Source organism: Gopherus evgoodei, chromosome 2 (assembly GCF_007399415.2).
Source record: "Gopherus evgoodei ecotype Sinaloan lineage chromosome 2, rGopEvg1_v1.p, whole genome shotgun sequence".
NCBI classification, from domain to species: Eukaryota; Metazoa; Chordata; order Testudines; family Testudinidae; genus Gopherus; species Gopherus evgoodei.
Genome location: NC_044323.1, coordinates 146,898,652 through 146,906,214, shown reverse-complemented (window position 1 = coordinate 146,906,214; position 7,563 = coordinate 146,898,652). Strand labels below are relative to the sequence as shown.

General features: G+C 57.3%; 1 non-coding gene across 1 annotated transcript; it reads left to right on the top strand.

The window, feature by feature from the left end:
- The first annotated feature begins 7,075 nt into the window (after window positions 1–7,075).
- On the top strand, window positions 7,076–7,184 carry LOC115647295. The gene has a single exon (XR_003999256.1). It is a non-coding gene; the product is annotated as a U6 spliceosomal RNA (small nuclear RNA).
- The last annotated feature ends 379 nt before the right edge of the window (window positions 7,185–7,563 follow it).

Genomic DNA, 7,563 nt, shown 5'->3' with positions numbered 1-7,563 from the left:
CTAGTTGGACATTCCATATTGCATTGCTGGGTTGCTCTGTGACGTCTTCTGCTGAGGCACAATGGGAGACCCGCCTGGATTTTCCCAGAATGCACTGATACTTACACACAACAAAGTCAGGCAGCGTGAGTTCAGCATGCAGGTGCTGGGTGGTACTGGTGACCTGTGCTGCAGTGGAAGTCAGACGAGATCACTCTTCTGGGCTTAACCTCTCTGACTCTGAGCGAGGTCAGTGTGTATGCACAAACTCAGTGACACTGGGCTGTGTTCAGAGAAAAACTGTTGCATACATCGGTGGCAAGTTTGTAGAAATTTTGGTGGTGCCCAGAACCCGCCCCCCAACTCCGCCCCCAAAACTACATCCCCACCTGCCTAAGGCTCTGGGAGGGGGCTTGTGGGGGGAGGCCTGGGGTGCAGGTCCTGGGATGGGGATTAGGGTGCAGGAGGGGTGCAGGCTTTGGGATGGAGTTTGAGTGCTGAGTACAGGCTCTGGGCTGGGGCAGGGGGTGAGTGTGCAGGCGGGGGTGAGGGGTGCAGGCTTTGGGACGGAGTTTGGGTGTAGGCTCTGGGCTGGGGGTGGGGGCGTAGGAAGGGGTGAGGGGTGCAGGTTCTGGGAGGGAGTTTGGGGGTGGGAAGGGGTGTGTGGGAAGGGGGAGGGGGTGCACGCTCTGGGAGGGAGTGCAGGGGTGAGGGCTGTGGGGCGGAAGATGAGGGGTTCATGATGCAGGAGGGGGCTCAGGCCTGGGGCAGAGGATTAGGGTGCGGGGGTCGGTGAAATATTGTACAGATGCCCCCTCCCTCCCTCAAACTCTGCCTCTCACATTTTGACTTTGTAAAAGTGTCTTCTGTCAGTTTCTGTGTCTATATGAAATCACTGCAGCTCCTTTCTTTTATACAATGTGCTGAGTTGCTAACTCCCTCCCAGAGCCCACATGTCTGCACCCCCTCTGGAACCCCAATATCCTGCCCCAGGTCAGAGCCTGCACCTCTCACTCAAACACCCTGCCCAGTACAAGGGCACTGTTTACAAACCGAGAGCTGCCAGACCGGCACTGTCCAGCCCGGCCCTGTGCTGCCATCATGCTTCTTCCCCTTCGGTGTGGGCCCATACTGCCCCATGCTACGCCCCTGCCCAGCACCCCTCTGACTCGCTACGCCCAGTGCCACACCATCCAGAGACCCTCCCCACACCCCCCTGCCCAGCACCCCTCTGACTGCCTATGCCCAGTGCCACACCACCCAGAGACCCCTCCACACACTCCTGCCCAGCACCCCTCTGACTCCTTACGCCTAGTGCCACACCACCCAGAGACCCGTCCACACACCCCCGCCCAGCACCCCTCTGACTACCTACACCCAGTGCCACACCACCCAGAGACCCCCCACACAGACACCCCAGCCCAGCACCCCTCTGGCTCCCTACGCCCAGTGCCACACCACTCAGAGACCCCCCACACACACACCCTCCCAGCACCCCTCTGACTCCCTACGCCCAGTGCCACACCACCCAGAGACCCCCCCACACCCCTGCCCAGCACCCCTCTGACTCCCTACGCCAAGTGCCACACCACCCAGAGACCCCACACACACCCCAGCCCAGCACCCCTCTGGCTCCCTACGCCCAGTGCCACACCACCCAGAGACTCCCCCCACACCCCTGCCCAGCACCCCTCTGACTCCCTACGCCCAGTGCCACACCATCCAGAGACCTCACACACACACATCCCTGCCCAGCACCCCTCTGACTCCCTACGCCCAGTGCCACACCACCCAGAGACACCCCCCCCACACCCCTGCCCAGCACCCCTCTGACTCCCTACACCCAGTGCCACACCATCCAGAGACCTCACACACACACATCCCTGCCCAGCACCCCTCTGACTCCCTACGCCCAGTGCCACACCACCCAGAGACCCGTCCACACACACCCCTGCCCAGCACCCCTCTGACTCCCCACGCCCAGTGCCACACCACCCATAGACCCCCCCACACCCCTGCCCAGCACCCTTCTGACTCCCTACACCCAATGCCACACCACCCAGAGACTCACACAAACCCCATGCCCAGTGCCCTCCCAGACCACTTCCCCACCCACTCAGAAACCCCCCACAGATCCTCTCACTGCCTAGTCACCCCCTAGCTGAAGACCCCCCACAGCCCTTCCACAACTGCACAGTGCCCTGAACTTCCCCACCCAGAGCCCCCCCACAGATCCCCTCACTGCCCCACCACCACAACTGCACAGTGCCCCGCACAGACACCCCACACTTCCCAGTGCCCCAACACACATAGATCTCCCCACGCCCCCACTGCCCAGCATCCCCCCAGACCCACTAGAGACCTACTGTCCCACACCCAGTGGTGAGCTGAAGCCGGTTCCCACAGCTCCAAGAACCGGTTGCTAAAATTAGACCTCCGTGGAGAACCGGTTGTTAAAGGGCCAGGAGGTGGGCAAAGAACTCCAGTCCACAGGCTGGACCCAGGACCGGTGCTAGTGTTTTTAGTGCTCTAGGCGCACAGCCATTTCGCCGCCCCACGCGCTGGTCCACAGCTCTGCTGGAGCTGCCGCAGTGGTGCCTGCGGCAGGTCCACTGTAACCGCCTTCCACCCCCCCCAGGCAAAATGCCGCCCCCCAATAATCCTGGCGCCCTAGGCGATTGCCTAGGCCGCCTAAATGGAAGCGCCGGCCCTGGCTGGACCATCCTGTTGCTCCCAGGATTCCCAGCTAGGGAGGCGGAGGCTGAGGCTCCCCAGCCCTTCCCCCGCTTCCCCTCCCCCCCGCTGCAGCGTGTTCAGCCACCGGCATCAGCTAGGCAGCTCAGCTGAGCTTGAGAATGTCGTCCTGCTGCTGCTTTTTGAGAGGCCTGGCAAGGTGGCGGGGATGTGTGTGTCCTGCTGCAAGCTCCAGGGCTGGCCAGAGGGGAGGGGAGGGGGCAAGTGGGGCAACTGGCCTGGGCCCTGGAGGGGCCCCCGGCCCCACGGGTATGTCTCCCCCCGCCCCGGCTCCCCACCCTTAAATCAGAACTTTTTATAGGGAACCGGTTGTTAAGATTTTGGCAGCTCATCACTGCCCACACCCTAACCCCCAGCCACAATAGCCAGCCCTGATAGGAGGTGACTGTGTCTGCCAGGCAGAGCTGGCAGCGCAGCCAGAGCTGGTCCTGGGGCAGGAAAACTCTGGCCCCTGGGGAGTGCTGCAATCAGCCAGGCTGGAACACAGCCTACCCAGGCCAAGCTCCCTCAGGACCCAGTTGAGCCTCTCCCCACCCCCTACTGTGCCCTGTGACTGGCCGAGACTGGCCCAGCCTCTGCACCAGTCCCAGGTGGCTCTTCCCCCAGGGAGGCAGGTGGGGCCCCACAGGTCCCAGGCAGTGGAGACAGCTCAGAGCAGAAGCATTGCTGGGGAGCAGGGCAGATCCCTGAGACATGACTCCCGAGATCCCACCCAGCCCACCCACACCCGTTGGCCCCATGGCCACCAGCCTTGCCGAGCACACACACACACACACCCCTCCCTCCCTGCTTTCCTATCACCAGTTATGTTACTACAGGATGAAATGTAGACATCCCATAAAATAGCTAGTTCCACATTGTTCTTCAGACCTCAGATCACTGAAATGCAGCTTGGCATTTGAGATACTGTATGACTGTAGTACAGTTTGCTACATCACAGAAACCTTCCTCTCTCCAAGTTTACACCCCACTACACCCTTTAGCAATAAAGTAACCATTAAACAGGTTCTGAATCAGTCGTCTTTCTTCCCAATTTAGTTTTAACAACAATGCTGCAACTTAAGTAGCTATGGGAGATGACAATGCAACTACTAGGTATCAATGGGGGAAAAGTGTGCTAGTAATGTCCTGGATATACTGGCATGGCTGGCTTTAGGCCAATTCAACCAATTCCCCTGAATCAGGCCCTGCCCCGGTTCGGCATACCAGCAAGAGCAAGTGCGCTGTACTGGGGTGGCCCGGCTTCCCCAGGGGGCAATTTAAAGGGCTTGGGGCTCCCAGCAGGGGCTGGAGCCAGGCCTGCACACCCTGCCTTATCTCCAGCCAACCACGCCTGCTCTGTCTCCAGCCAACCCCTGCCACACATCCCTGCCTGAAGCCAGCCAGTCCTGCACTCCTCTGTCTCCAGCCCTGCCAACCCATGCCGCAGCCCCCTGTGCCCTGCCTGAAGCCAGCCAGCCCACCCCACCCCACACACCCCTGTCTCCAGCCATCCCCGCACCCCTTGCCCTGCCTCCAGCCAGCCCCATGTCCACTGCTGCCCTGCAGTTCCCAGGGCAGTAGCCCTGCACACCTGCTTCAATGAGGGGGGCAGGGAGCAGCTGGGACCCACACCTGTGCACACCCTAGGGTAACCAGACAGCAAGTGTGAGAAATCGGGATGGGGTGGAGGGTAATAGGATCCTATATAAGAATAAGATCCAAAAATTGGGACTGTCCCTATAAAATCTGGACATCTGGTCACCCTAGCACACCCCCAGGAAGTGGCGGGGACCCACACATGTGAAACAGAGCTCATTTCTAGTTCAGACCCGTCTGTTTAGAAAAGAACTTTAGGTAGGGTTAACATAAATCTGTATTTTCCCAGACATGTCAGCAGAGGCATAGCGAGCGCCCTCCATACCCTCCGACCAGAGGGGGCCCCGCAAGGAAGGGGGCCCCTAAAAGTGGCAAAAAAAATAGTAAGGTATAACTAGGTAAGTGACATTTATTGATGCTATTGCACAATCCATGTCGGTTTTACTGACAAAACCATGAAGTCATTATGATATATCATAATGCTATTGGCTACATCAGTTGTCTGTCGGTCAGTTTCGAATTTTAGCTGGACCCATTCAAAGAATGTGTATTTGCGTTTATAGTGGCGGTCAGCGGATAAATGTTATTAATTTAGTTGTTTAGTTTTTTATCGTTTCTGCATTGTAAGGGGCCCCGGACATATGTTCGGAGGGGGCCACGTTCTTTGTTGCTATGGCCCTGGCGGGGGATGAGGGTGCTGGCTGGTGCAGAGGGGTTCTTCATACAGGAGGGAACTCAGGGCAGAGGGCTGGGGTGTGGGGTGAGGGCTGCGGGGCTGAGGATGAGGGGTTCATGATGCAAAAGGGGGCCCAGGGCTGGGGCAGAGGATTAGGGTGCGGAGAAATGAGGGTTGGGTCTGAGGATGAGGGGTTCATGATGCAGGAGGGGGTTCAGGGCTGGGGCAGAGGATTAGGGTGCAGGGGGATGAGGTCTCTGGCTGGGGTGAGGCTTTTGGGGCATTGGAGAGGCTCAGGGCTAGGGTGGAAGAGCAGGGTAAGGGCAGCCTGCCTTGCTATTAGTGAATGGCGGGCGCTAGGACCGTGGGACAGCAGACAGCAGTTCTGCCAGGAGCCGTTCTACTCTGCTTCTGTCAGGCAGGGACGCGGTGCTGGAGGGGGGGGAAATGCAGGGGGAGAGGTGGCAGGCGGGGGCTGGGACCTGCTCCAGGCAGGGACGCGGCGCGAGGGAGGCCCGCGGGGGCGGGGCCCGATCCAGGCAGGGCTGGGGGAGAGACCCAGCTCCAAATATTGCTGGAGCAGGGCACCCGGCCCTGAATATTCCTGGTGCCCAAGCACCGCAAATGTATATAACCTGCTGCCTATGTTTGCATAGACACAACAGTGTATTGTAACAGGCAAACTCTTCTTTCTGTCGGAATTGGGGGCTTCCAAGAACATCAGTGTTTCAAACTGTATAAACTTACCTAGGGAGAGATCCCTGGTAAGTTTCACCTCACAGATAAAGGCAGAACATCCCATGGCTGGGACATGAAGGTAGAAAAATTCGAATTGGAACTAAGGTGCAATTTTTTTTTTTTTTTTTAAGAATGAGAGTGACTGGCCCTGGGAACAAACTACCAAGGGAAGAGAGTTCAGATAGTGGATGGCTTTCTAATCTAGCAGAAAAAGGCATAACGAGATCTCAGGGCTCGAAGTTGAAGCTAGAGAAATTCAGACTAGAAACAAGGCACAGATTTGTAATTAACCACTGACCTGGATGTGGTGAATTCACTGTCCTGTGAGGTCTTCAAAGACTGGAAGCCAGGCTCTAACTACAGCTCATTTGTCTGGCTGCAGGAATCACTGGGCGAGGTTCCTGGGCCTGGGTCACTCAGAGGGTCAGCCCACAATGGCCCCTTCTGGCACGGGCCATATTCCCGTTTACATTAGGGCTGCTTAAAAAGGCCTGAGTGCAAAGGAGCAGAATGAGTTTCTAGCTATTCTTCAGGAACAGGGACGGAACGATCTATTCAGAATGATATTCCCTGTGCTGTTGGGCAATTCCGTTCCCTGAAAAGCCAGCGTGCCAGTACCCATGGAGCTCTCCGCCTCGGGAAATTCTCAGGTGGATGCATCTGGTCAGGTGCTGAGCGACACAAAAGGACACCAAGGGCCTTTCCCGGCTAAGCAATCTAAGCAAAATCCGCGGGGCACAACCAGCTCCGCAGCTCAGTAGTTGGGGCATATAACAGGCAGCAGCAGAAGTGGGCTCACCTCCCAGTGTGACCACTCAGCTCTGTATGGGCAAGTCACTCCTCCCCACGCCCCCTGTTGTCTCTTTAGACTCTAGGTTCTCCCAACTATCCCTTGCTATTTGTCTGTACAGTACCTAGCACAATGGGATGGCAATCTTCAGCAGCATCGTATTTGGGCTCTTGGCCAAAATAACACACCCCAGCCGGCCTCTCCTCTCTCATATAACAGCTGCACGCCACGCACCTGGTTTACACTGGTGTAAGCGACAGCAGGTCCAGGCCCAACAGAGTTAAAAAGCAATAAGCTTCCACGTGTCAGGGAATCCACAGGAGTCATTAGCTTCTCAGACCCCAGAGGTCGTCTAGTCCAGTGCCTGCACTCAAGGCAGGACTAAGTATTATCATGTATGACCACACTGAGAGGATGGGTTTCTAGCTCCGTCTAGTGTAGAAAAGGGTTATGATTCTGCTATTGCTCTCAGCTAAGGTGCATAGACGACCTTAAATATATAGTTTAAACACAGCACGGGCTCGTATTTTTATTACTGAAGGTCCCCATAGCAGCACCATGTACCCAGTTCGGCAGCACATATACTAAAATTGGAACGATACAGAGAAGATTAGCATGGCCCCTGCGCAAGGATGACACGCAAATTCGGACTTGCTGCTACCTCCGTTTCCCCTTCTTAGGCACCCCAATAACTTCAGCCTGTGTTGAGCCACGCCCCTGCTTGGGGGCAGGGCAGGGCACTGGGTTGATTAACCAAGTTCACCAGGAAACACAAGCATGTCCCGTCCCTCTCCCCCAGCCTTCCTAATGGGCTCCCACCCCTTGGTGTGTGATGCCTACCCTGTCCCTGCTGAGGCTCGACGTTCTCCACGCTCCAGCTTCCTAGCTGGCTCCTGCACCCCTAGGTCCTCAGCCAGGAAGCTCCAGACAGTCTCTGTAGCGTAGCACAGCTTATGGAGCCCTCCTGCTTCTATGTGTCCCTGCCTGCTCTTTGTCGAGCAGCAACTCCCAGGGCTTCCTGCCTGGAGTCTCCCCACTCTCCGCAGGC